We start from the raw sequence: 11,650 nt of genomic DNA on the forward strand, positions 1-11,650 counted from the left end.
GATGATACATCTAAACTCGTTTTATCATTGAACTGACCCAAACTCGAATGTGCTTCGTAATCGAACCAACTCGAATACAAACCCAAACCGATTATGTACCCAAACCTGTTTTATAATTGGTAGTACGGAGTCAATAACTGGAATAATTGGTAAAAATTATGTTATATAATCGATTAAACATTTCAAGATGTTGATAAATTTAGAATTAATATGCATTACCTTTTAGTAATCAAAACTTTAATTCACTTTTTTGCTGTTGCCCTTCTGTCTTGGAAATTGTTGGGTTGAAGTGAATCCCAATTCTAAAGAATAATACTCAACAACTCATTGAACTTGATACATTTTGAATGTATTACATTATTGATGTCTTTTTATTTCAATTTGAAATGATTGGTTAGTACCAAAATATTCTTATATTTAAAATTTGTCATTATTTAGAATAGTTAATAAACTTCTCATTTGTTAGCCTATAATCTTCTTAATGAATATTTGATTCTATTATTTTATATTTTTTATTAGCAGGTAATTACACTATAAAAAAAATACGTATTAGCGACGAACGCTATCCATCGCTAACGTGTTTAGCGACGGATAGCATCCGTCACATAACCCTAGTCGCTAAACTGTGGCAGAATTTATCTGTCGCTACTTAGCGATGGATTAACAGTGAATCATGTCCATCGCGAATCCGTCGCTAAATAAAGACTGATTTGGTTATGCGATGGAATTTAATCCGTCGCTACTCTGTAACGAGGGATATATATCCATCGCTAATGTCCATTGCCAATTTAGCGACAGACATTAGCGATGACTTAAATTCTATCGCAAATCAATGACTGATTTAAATTGGCGATGGAGTAGCGATGGATAATATCCATCGCTAATCCGTCGCTAATTAAAATTTTTTTTTTTGAAATATTCTGAAACTAGAGAAAATTTTCTCGTTATACAATTCATATAACCTGCTTATAAAAAATAAAGTACACATAAAAAATACATATACAAGTGAAACAAATTTAACACAAGTTCTAAGTTAAACAACTTTAACAACCAAATACAGTCCTTGCCAAGTTATAATTAGTTACAAGTATGTCAAACAAATTAAACACATGAATCTAATCCTCGCCAAGATTCTGGGCATCATTCTCTTCATTTTCTCGATCTGCCTCTCCCTCCATGCCTCCATCAGCTCCTCTACGCTGATCATCTCCAGCATCCTATAAGATAACCAAAATGTTAGTATTTATAAATAAAATATAATAAAATAAGTTATATGCAATGCACCTAATCTAATGCAACAAAGTAAATGGCTGAATGACATATAGACTAGTAATAAACTGAAGGACATTAACAGAATTCAGATATGTGTTCTAAGACTGAATTTTTTTTATAGTGATTCAATCATGCAGATATGTGTTCTAAGGTCGTCAAAGAATGTCACAGTGATTCATGCATGCATATATGGTTTATAAGGCTGTCAAATAAATGTGTTATGTATCACAATCATGCATATATGTGTTACAAGGCAGTCAAAAACTTCCATAGTGATGAAATCATGCTTATATGTGTTCTAATGTTGTCAAAAAACTTTCATAGTAATTCAATCATGCTCATATGTGTTCTAAGGCAGTAAAAAAACTTTCATATTGATTAAATCATGCGTATATGTGTTCTAAGGAAAATTTTATAGTATTTCAATCATGCGTATGTGTGTTCTAAGGCAGTAAAACAATTTCATAGTGATAAAAGCATGCTTGTATGTGTTCTAAGGTTGTCAAAAAACTTTCATAATGATTCAATCATGCATATATGTGTTCTAAGGTTGTCAAAAAACTTTCATATTGATTCAATCATGCATATATGTGTTATAAGGCAGTAAAAAAACTTTCATATATGCTAATATCATGCTCATATGTATTATAAGGCAGTCAAAAAACTTTATATATAATTCAATCATGTGTATCATGTTCTAAGACAGTCAAAATTTTTTATAGTGATTCAATCATGCATATGTGTTATAAGGCATTAAAAAACTTTCATATATGCTAATATCAGGCTCATATGTGTTCTAAGGTTGTTATAATGATGAAAACATGCTTGTATGTGTTCTAAGGTTGTCAAAAAACTTTCATAGTGATTCAATCATGCATATATGTGTTATAAGGCACTAAGAAAATTTTATAGTGATGAAATCATGCACATATGTGTTGTAAGGTTGTAAAAAAACTTTCATAGTGATTCAATGGACTGCATAGGGGAGAGGGGGGAGGGGGGGTGTGGGACAATGCGAGAGTCGGGGAGTCTTATTCTTTTTGTAACAGGGGGTGAAGCGGTAAAAACCCATTCCTAAGACACATGTTGTGGTTGTGCCATCCCAAATCATGCCGGTCATGGGGCATCAAACGTGCCCTTAGGTTACATTTATTGGAGGGTTACTCCTTAATTAGTGCATACAGAGGAATAGGATATAATCATGAAAAACTACCTCGCGTATGTCACACAACTCACCAGTCCTTCATTTTCAAACTTAGAGATGCTATGCTATCACTTGCTAGATGTTAGTTTCTTTTCCTCAGCCCAGCTTGATTGGAAATGAAAACTACAAAAACATTTTTCCAAACTTGGTTTGCATTATCTCTCAAAAAAAAAATGGTTTACATTAAAATTCTAATTAGTTGATGAATGAGTATATAGGGATTTTCCCAGTCTTAGTTTGCCAAGAGAGAGAGAGAGAGAGAGAGGTTACTAACACACTCTTTGAAAATGCACCTCTTTTTCTATTTTTCAAAAATATGAGGCTAATAATGTATTGTTTTGAGAAGATGGGTGTTCTTTTCAATTGCAAAGTAAAAAGATGGGTCCTTATATCAAAGTTTTCTATATAATTTTGTCACTATTTAGAACAAAAAATTATTAAATAATCTTTACTTCTATTTCTTGTTACACATTCAACACATTAATCATCCCAAGTAGATTGTCTCATGGCAATGAATTGTTTGTCCATTTATTCATTAGCTTGGACAAGGAAGTTGTGGTTCTATTATGATCAATGACCAAAGGTTGGGAAACTATTGGCTACCCTTGAGTGTACATTATACTGTAAGTAGAAACAACAAATTCTTTTACATTTTCATGACATTTTATGGACCAAGCCCTATGGATATGATCTTATATAAAGGTTTTTTTTTGGGTCATGGGGAGCAGAACAACCACCTCAGAAATTGGAGACCGGGGTCATATGCTTTATGATATATATATGGTTTGCTTAGCCAAAAACATGCATTAGATTGTCTCATCGTGTTGTATAAGCAGAACTTTTAAGGGTTTCAAAAATCAATGGTCCACAATGCATCAAAATTTTATGATTGACAAAATAATGTTTTTATATAAAAAATACTCAGTCTAAAGTGCATTCCCTAATAAATGGACTATATATGCTGAATACATCCATGGAGTTAGATTCATCAAATAAAGCTTGCATCTATAAGATTTAACTAGAGTGTACCCAATATTTTCCCCCAAAAGTAGTAGTGGGGATGTTAGGCATGTCAAGTCCCTTATTGCCCTTAGTTTTCTTCAACTTCATTATTGAAAAGCTGAAAGAAAGTCCAAGATGATTTTTTTGATTTTTTTTCATTAGAATAGTACACTATTAATCAAGAGGATACAATGAAAATAGGCATCACTCTCCCTTTTTTAAGTTTAGTCAATTCACACAGACACAACAAAGGAAAACTGATATAACCAGTGAGTTTTTTTAATTGCTTAAAACATTGTCATGTTTGTCAAATAAAACTCATAGTATCAAACTGCAATTACTGGGCAACATTTCTCAGTGGTTTGTGCTCCTCTCAGATGCTGGAGTTTCCTTTCCTTCTTTGCAGGGTCTTCCAGTAGCAAAACCTTATCCATGTCCTTAATCCCAACTATGTGCAGGAAATCATTATCTTCCCTCTCCTTCCCTTTAAACAGTAGCCTTTGCTCCTGTGGTTGCAAGCCAGTAATCATAGCTAATATCATCTTCATCTCACCTACAAAAGTCAAGCACAAAAAATTCCCTAAGAATAAGGAGAAATTCCCCACTTCACACAAGCCTCAGTGTGTCCAAAATTGATATCACATTAACACAGCTAAAAGGACACGAGACACACCCTTTTATGTAATTTTTCATTAAGAGTATAGTATATGAGGGGACATTGACTTCGGACTAAATTGGTGTATCCTTATGACATAAGTCCAAAATTTGTCAAATGTTTGTCTAGCAAAATACAAAAGCTGAACTCACCAAATGTGGCATTTGCCCCAATCAAAAGTTCATGTAGCTAAATACAAAGCAATGTGACATGGACACAGCTAAAAGGACACGGGACACGCTCTTTACTTTTGTGTAATTTTGCACTAAAAGTAGCATACAAAGGTGCAGCACAGGTCCAAAGTCACCAACACTTGTTTATGCCCCATGAGAATCATTTTCTCACACAAATGAGATAATGATTCTCATTGGCTCCATTTTCTCAGGCCTATACAAACATCAAAAAATGGAGCAGTGAGAAATCGAGGTAAAGAGCACCTGGCAATTTTGACTCATATGACTCCAAATCAAATTCGAGTCGTACATGTCCAGCAAAGCAACGTACCCCAAAATTTTCTCAAACAGAATGGAAAAACTGAAGCTTACAAAATGTGGAATTTGCTCCAATGGAAATTTCATGGAGATCGGACACCGAAGAAACGCGCACTCTGATAAACTTTCCACCTTGACCTCCACCAATCTCCCTCTTCTGAACCAACATCCCTCCTGGCCTTAGCTCCCATCCAATGTCAGCAGTGCCATCATCACTGACAGCTTCAGCAAGCTTAGAACTGTTCCTCCAAAACCTCCTTGATCTCAGTTTGATCATGTTTTCTCCCAACAAAGATTTGCACCCTTTCAAACTCTTCTTGGTATTGGAGGGAGGAGGAAGGCTAATTTATATGAGTTGGTGAAGGGTCTGAGACATTCATTAGAGACCAAACAAGGCCAATAAAATATTTAAGCAACCCGTGGATTAAAGCTAAGTGCAATATTAAAATGTTGGTTCTTCAGTATGGTGCCAATAGGATGATGACAAGTATAGGAATCATGATAGGTGCAGTTTGTTATGCCGATCTTTTGGGTACAAAGGCACATGGCCTTAGACATGCTGGCTTGATTATGGGGCAAAGGGTGGTGAGTTACATGGTCGGTTAGGTTATTTAATCAGACCTTTATCTGGGGATTAGTAATTGAGCGACACTCGTGGCTGGGAAAAGATAAGGACAGCATGCTCTAAGAATATTGGTAGGAAGCAGGGACTACCACTTGTCTTTTTATGTGCTTTTTGGTTCTGGTTAGGTTGTTTGGTAGATGCCCAATTTCCATTTGTTTATATATATATATATATATATATATATATATATATATATATAGAGAGAGAGAGAGAGAGAGAGAGAGAGAGAGAGAGAGAGAGAGAGCTGCTCACACTTTGGTGCAAAATCATATGTGCTAAATGGGTTTCTATACTATTCTAGTGTGTTTTGGCGTTTCTGACCCCATAAATGGGTCGAGCATGGTCGATTTATGAGTTTCCATGAAAAAATGATATTTGGAGCCTAAAAATTTTACAAAGATTTTAGACCATTGATTTTTTGAACCTTATAAAAACCCACCCATGTGTTGGAATAGAACGCTTCAAGAGCTGATCCCTATAAAATCAACTATATAGATCACATCTATCCAGTTAAAATTTACAAATAAAATAACAAAAGGCTGAAAACCCCATTTAGCACGTTCATTTTGCACCTAACGTGTGAGCTGCTACCAATCTCTCTCTCTCTCTCTCTCTCTCTCTCTATATATATATATATATATATATATAATGGGTAGGTGCCTAACATTTTTTGTGCCTACCGCATGCCTATCTAGCTTTAGAATGATTGTTTCTATTTTCTCTAAAAAACTGACCATTTAGATGTGATCTGCATGCTTGATTTTGTGGGAATCGACTTTTGGATCGTCTGATTGTAACACCAAGTTAAGTTTTTATAAGATTAAAAAAATCAGAGGTCTACAGTTTTAAAAAATATTTATTGCTTAAAAAATCATCTTTTTTCTAAAAAAAAACATGATCCAAGTGTGATTTTCTAGCAAATCAATCATGTAGAACACATCCTTGGGGTCAGATTTTTGAAAAACAACCTGAAAACCCCTATCCAAGCTGGGAAAACATGCAGTAAGCACAAAAAACATCACTTACCCATATATATATATATATATATATATATATATATATATATATATATATATATATATATATATATATATATATATATATATATATATATATATAAACCTTCCCAATGAAAATCTTCCCAAACCTCCCGAATGGAATTTTTTGGTATTTTTTTTCAAAATTTTGACCTAACATGTGTTCAACATGATTGATTTACTATAAATCGATACTTGGATCATGAATTTTGGACCGAAAATGGTATTTGGAGACCAAAAAATTTATGAAAATTGATTTTAAAACTTATAAAAACCTATCCATACATCTGAATCAAATGCACCAAGATTCCTATAAAAACAAGCATATAGATCACATTATGGTCAGAATTTTGAAAAAAATACCAAATATCCAATAAAATGTTCATTGAGGAGGTTTTCATTTTCCTATATATATATATATATATATGAGAACTGAACATATTAGGCCCCATTTTCTCGTTATAAAGAATGGAGTAATAGTGGATGTTTTAAAAACATCAAACCATCGGACAAACAAGGCCGCTAAACACATCTATACTGTTAGATGCACCATTTGTTGACTAGATCTATGCAAACAAGAGTGTGTACCACCCTAGGGTATTATGGTACACAACCAACATATATTTTTCTTATATGGGTCTATGGTGATATACACTTTATTTACATAGATCTATGCTCCAAATGCAAAATCTAACTTTTGGATCATGCTTAACATGTTCTATTTACTGTTTTTGTTAAAGTTGATTGAAATATGAACTTTTATACCATTCTAGACTACTCTTGTTTTTATGAATTGCGAGCCATTGTTTTTTATAGTCTCAAAAGTATGCTCTTATGATATTAGACATGATAAATGGGTTAAATTTTGTGCTATTGAAGGCACCAGATTATATGGAACTATTAAACTGAAAATCATAGTTTCAAGCTTTATCAACTCAATCAGACCATATGTTTTAGGATGGTTTATTTGTTAAGGATCAAACATCGGATTGTGTAATTTTGATCCAAAATATAATTTTTTGAGTCATGAAATTTTAGTGCCTGTGTCACATTCATATGATTCAAAACACGTTTCCCACTAAACAAAACTTGTAGATGATATCCATAGGATTTATTCAATAAAAAAAATCTAAAATCTATCATTTTCAGTACCTCAATAGTTTGATATATTTCAGTACCTTCATCAACACCATATATATATATATATATATACAAAGAAGAGAGTCTAACCAAAGAAAAACCCAAAATCTTAATGGAATGCTCTCCTTCAACTCTTCAACTATTGAATGTTTCATTAATTGGATCTTAGATATTTGCTCTCCATCATTTGTTTGCTGAAAATATGTTTTAGATAATGAAAATGTTTCACAAGTGACCCACAGAAGGGTGGTGTTTGTGGTTGTAAACGCAGCATATGAAAGGATCCACTAAAAAATCAGTGAGACACTACATCTAAAATTTTACAACACAAAGTACTTTTGTAGACGTTGAGTTCTTGTGTTATGGAAGAACACATATAAATATCACAAATGCATAATTTAACACATGTTCTTTACTTATAATAAATGACAGAAATTGGGTATGTGGAGTCTGAATATTGATGAAACGTTCAATAGTTGCTGAATAAGAGCCATCCAATCATCATTGATTGTTGAACCTTCTACATGTATGTAAAAATATTTGGTGTTATTGGTGGTAAATTTTTTTAAATATAAATCATCTAGTTTTCATATTTTTATTTTAATTAAATTAAATCTTTTTGGATGTGATCTACAAAGTTTGTTTCTTAGAAAACGAGTTTTGAAACATGTGATTATTACATGTGAGCAGATTTTTTTAATGGCTTCAAAAATCAATAGTTTACAATGTACTCAAATTTCACAACTCAAAAGATCACATTTTTAGATGAAAATAACATGATTCATGGTTTGATGTTTTGTGGGTTTTGTGGTTGTCAATGCTGTGGTAATTTCACCCAGCGTTTTATAGGATCCCCTTTCGACCCACAAGGACTCCCCCTAATGAGTTTCTTTCACGAGCACAAGGTTAAATTGGACACATGGTCACAATTTAATATATTGACAACCCCATATCGTGTATCTGCTATTTATATATCGTTAATTTATCGGAAACCTACTACTATTAAAATATAACTATAAATCAATTTTATGATAACTTAAAAAATAACATAAAAATTAAGATAATCTACATACAAACAAGATATATAGATGAAGATCACTTTTAGTAGTTGCGACATCAATGATCAAACCTAATGAAAAATTACTTTTTAAAGAAAAAACCTACTGAAGAAAAATTAAAAAGAAAATTTTATGCATTGCTCTAAATCCTTCCACGGATCTGGATTGTCAAATTGCTTGGCAGCTGCTAGAGAGATTAAGATCTTTAAGACACGAGCGAGCTTCTCCAAGTAGTCAAGCACAACCAGCCTAATTGAAAGGTAAAACTTAAAAAAAAAAAAACAAGATAACAAAGGAAAATTCGAAGAAAAAAAAATCTATATAAATGAGGTAGAAAATTTCAATTAGCAATTTGAGGTTTGGTGGACCTTCCCAACTGAATCCCTCAAAAATAGGTCTCTTACTTAATCGGCATCATTTGAACATTGAAATCTAAAAAAAAAAATGAAAAAAAGCAAAATATCGTGGTATTAGCTAAAAATGTATCGTGATATATCACAATACTTGGGTGATATTTTAGGAAATATACAGGTTCAACACTAATTGCCTATTTATCGTGATAAATCGGCTATAAATAGGCGATACTGTTACTATGATTGGGCAAGCTTGTGGGCCATTTGGATGCGCCCACTTGACCATAAAACTGTGGAAAAGTGAGACAATTGTGTAGCACTAAAAAAAATGTCAGTTCATATGTTACACTAGCTCTGCTCTTGAGTTTATCAAATTAAAAAAATTATTCTGCTAACCAGTCTGGTCTTGGTCTACTTGATGGTAATCCAAGTCTTACGAATTTCGGGTTTGGATACGGATTTAGGAGAAGGTTGGGTCCCTACACCCTTGGTCGAATCTATACATTAGCTTTTTTAATAAATACAAACCCCAACCAGCCAATTTGGTTCCACTCATCTCCACAGTCATACCTATCTTCATACCCCTCTTTGGGATTTCATTGATGCAAGGTGCTTTGATCAAATCGGACTCCATAGATGTGATCTACATCGATTAGCGAAGATCAACATTTTAATCATCCATAGATGTGATCTACATCGATTAGTGAAGATCAACATTTAAATCATCGGACTCCGACTTGTGTGCAGGAATTTTTGGCTATTCAAAAATCAGTGGTTGACAAAACACAAAATTTTATGATTTAAAAAATCATATTCTTTTGTTAAAGAAATACAATCCAATGGTTGATTCTCATGCACTACATCAAAACAACTCGCATCAATAAGATTTTAAAGGGGTATGAAGATGGGGGAGGATGACATAAGGGATGAGTGGAACCCAACTGCCAACTGGCCTTAGTGGGGTCGCACAGTTGGTTAGGTGAGCATCAAGATATCCAGAGACTCCAATTACATGAGATAGATTATACACTAGATCAAACCTGTGATATATATATATATATATATATATATATATATATATATATATATATATATATATATATATATATATATATATATATATATATATATATATATATATATGCATGACTTGCCCATGACTGGGCCAAGTTTTGTAAAAACCGAGTTCAACCAGTTTTTTGACCCAGCAACTGGGCGATCCGGTTCGAGCCAACCGAGTCACTCGGCCAGTTTTTAAACTATGCTTCAAAGAATATTCATACAAGCTTCTCGGAAACACTGAAATGACCTTTAAAAAAAATTGTATGAGTTTCTGAATGATTGGTACAAGATATATATTTTTCATAAAGATACCTATTAATTAAAATAGTTAAATACACATATTTAATCGGTCATTACTGTATTATAATTTTCAAAGTCAAATATTTAAAAGACTTGAAGGAAATGTCTATTCAGGCTTTGTATTTTTCTTACAAAATCTAAATTATACAAAAGTTTCATGAGAACGGAACTCAAAACCAAACCTTTTTTTAGACAGAGAAAGCAGGGGTTAAGCAGAGCCCCTACCAGTTATACAACTATACCATTGGGATTCGAACTTGCTATGTCGCAACACAAGGTGACGTGCACTAACTATCAGACAAGCAGAGCCACCGTTGCTAACTCAAAACCTAACCTATTGACGGCCATAAAACCAAGTAATACCATGATGCATCGGTTCTATGTATTATTCTCAAGTTCAACCCTTGATCCAAATTTATATCATCCAATTCATTTCATGAGGAAATGTAGGACTCTATGATCCCTTTGAGCACATTCTTAGATAAAATGCATATAAAATTTACCATGGTTTGCAACTTTTACCATGGGTATGTCAGCAATGCCATAAACCTTGTTCATGGGAGTGAGGAATGACAATAGCTTCAATTTTTTTTTTTTTATGAAAATATTGGTACCATCTATTTTAAACCTTGTCCCATGGAAAATTTTCATAAATCTATGCCCCATAATAATTTGGAAAGGGTCATGACCGGTGGATCTCCTTCTGGATTTAAAAAATGTAAGCTAGTGGTGATAGAAGATCACTATTTTTTGGGATATCTTAAACCAAGGGTTTCTTAAAAGATTAACAGACAAAGGTGTAGATGGCACCAGCTTTTGGCCATGATATTGAGATCGGTTGCTAAATAGAAAATATGACAAATTTAACCATTTAGTTTTTTTCTTAATAATTTTGCCCTTTTGTAGCCTGAAATTTTTGGTGCCCACTTCTCTAAGTTATTGCCTAAAAACTATGTGCCATGTAAGTTGTCAACTGATTTTTTAGGCGACAAAGGGCAAAATTATGAATGAAAAAACTAAATTTGCCATGTCCGTCATATTTTCTAGGTACATTGGCCACGTTTGTCATATTTTTTTAGTTTGCAGCTGTTTATGGTATTGTGCCAAAAATTAGTGCCATCAAGGTCATTATCCCAAAAATTAATTATTGCATCTCTTCAAGTTGTGCTAGTCAAACAGACAGCCCAATTGCAATAAAACAGGGTTCGTGATACTTGAATCATGGTACGGAGATTAGGTAAGACATCATGATAACGTAGGGTTACCATAATGTTCCCTTTTGAAATTATCACTAGGAGCCACTCATTCCTGACGAGAATGAATTAAATTTTTTTTTTTTAAGGAAACAAGCTTGTATTTCATATTTGAATTGGTAATTTTAGAGAAATTTTAGGAGAAACGTAGTCCTAATGCTATATGGTCATTCATTATCTTTATTGAAAAGTACAAAT

The 11,650-nt window shown here is 33.1% G+C and overlaps 1 pseudogene; it reads right to left on the reverse strand.

Moving 5' to 3' along the window:
- Positions 1 to 3,804: 3,804 nt before the first annotated feature.
- LOC149840787 (BAG family molecular chaperone regulator 2 pseudogene) lies at positions 3,805 to 4,901 on the reverse strand (annotated as a pseudogene).
- Between the last annotated feature and the right edge of the window lie 6,749 nt (positions 4,902 to 11,650).

Source organism: Nuphar pumila, chromosome 4 (genome assembly GCF_984573655.1).
Source record: "Nuphar pumila chromosome 4, dmNupPumi1.hap1.1, whole genome shotgun sequence".
Lineage (NCBI taxonomy): Eukaryota > Viridiplantae > Streptophyta > Magnoliopsida > Nymphaeales > Nymphaeaceae > Nuphar > Nuphar pumila.